This window comes from Onychostoma macrolepis, unplaced genomic scaffold, assembly GCF_012432095.1.
Source record: "Onychostoma macrolepis isolate SWU-2019 unplaced genomic scaffold, ASM1243209v1 Scaffold284, whole genome shotgun sequence".
In the NCBI taxonomy this organism is placed as follows: Eukaryota; Metazoa; Chordata; class Actinopteri; order Cypriniformes; family Cyprinidae; genus Onychostoma; species Onychostoma macrolepis.
In genome coordinates this window covers 4,745-6,010 of record NW_026704802.1, presented here as the reverse complement: position 1 = coordinate 6,010, position 1,266 = coordinate 4,745, and the positions used below count along the sequence as shown (strand labels likewise).

The following is a 1,266-nucleotide window of genomic DNA, read 5'->3' as shown; positions in this document are numbered from 1 at the left end:
GCCGCCGGGCCGGACTGGGCCAAATGCCTGGTGCTAGTTTGCAAAAGTAGGTTTTCGACAAAACCCAAAATAGCCGAAAATCCAGTGCGACGAGCCGATCCGAGACCTGCCTCGCTCGCTCGAGCCAAGGATTCCGATGACATAAGGCACTTGGCTCTACGCCGCTTGGGAGTTAGGAGCGATGCCGCATTTTCCGTCAGCAGGCGGGAGGGTGCTACCGCCTCGGCGCCAGGTCTCTGTGACTGACCGCGCCTGATGGGCGTGGCCGCTTTCTGGCTTCCTCCCCGCGCGCCTCAGGGGTCATCGCCGGCCTTTGGCTAAGATCAAGTGTAGTATCTGTTCTTATCAGTTTAATATCTGATACGCCCCCACCCGGGACTGCATATTAAATTGATTTTGATCACGGAGCTGGAGCCGGGCTTGCTCCGGCCCACTCCACGCATCGGCCTGGTATTGCAGTGTCTCCAGGAACGGTGTGCTTCCTTCGGGATTGCCGCCAGAAGAATAGCAGAGCAAATAAGGAGGGGCCTTGCCTCGCCTCCCACGGAGGTCTGGTCTCGCAAAGCGTCAAGTCACCTTTATTTACATAGCGCTTTTAACAATACAGATTGTGTCAAAGCACTTAACAGTATCAAATTGGAAGACAGAATGTCAGTAATGTATGATGGTAAGATTAAACACTCAATTTTCAGTTAAAGGGCATTTCATTATTGAATTCAGACATGTCATTGTCTAGCTCAGTTTAGTTTAAATGGTATCTGTGCAATCAAATCGGCGATAATCGCTAGAAATTAAGCGCCCCAACTGAGCAAGCCAGAGGCGACAGCGGCAAGGAACCAAAACTCCTCTGTGACAGAATGGAGAAAAACCTGGGAGAAATCAGACTCCGGGGGGCCTGTTCTCCCTGCAGAGTTTAACTCCAACTTGCCTCAACACACCTGCCGGGAAGTTTCTAGTATGCCTTGTAAGAGCTTGATTAGCTGGTTCAGGTGTGTCTAATTGGGGTTGGATCTAAACTCTGCAGGACACCGCCCTCCAGTTCAGTTTGGGCACCCTTGTTTTAATGCAACCTTCATAACAATAAAATTTGATGACAAAATGTTATTTTAAATAAAATTGTTCCCATGTATTCAGCGCCAATAGCCTCACGGGCAGCGCACAGACATATAGGAGTTGCGCTTCGGGTGTCCCGAGTTCGAGTCCCAGATTGGGGACTGTTCCCGATCCCGTCCTATTTTGTCTCACACTTCACTTCTGTCAATACTT

The 1,266-nt window shown here is 50.2% G+C and overlaps 1 non-coding gene across 1 annotated transcript; it reads left to right on the top strand.

Moving 5' to 3' along the window:
• Positions 1–300: 300 nt before the first annotated feature.
• LOC131535472 (U2 spliceosomal RNA) lies at positions 301–484 on the top strand. Its single transcript, XR_009269630.1, has one exon. It is a non-coding gene; the product is annotated as a U2 spliceosomal RNA (small nuclear RNA).
• Positions 485–1,266: the final 782 nt, after the last annotated feature.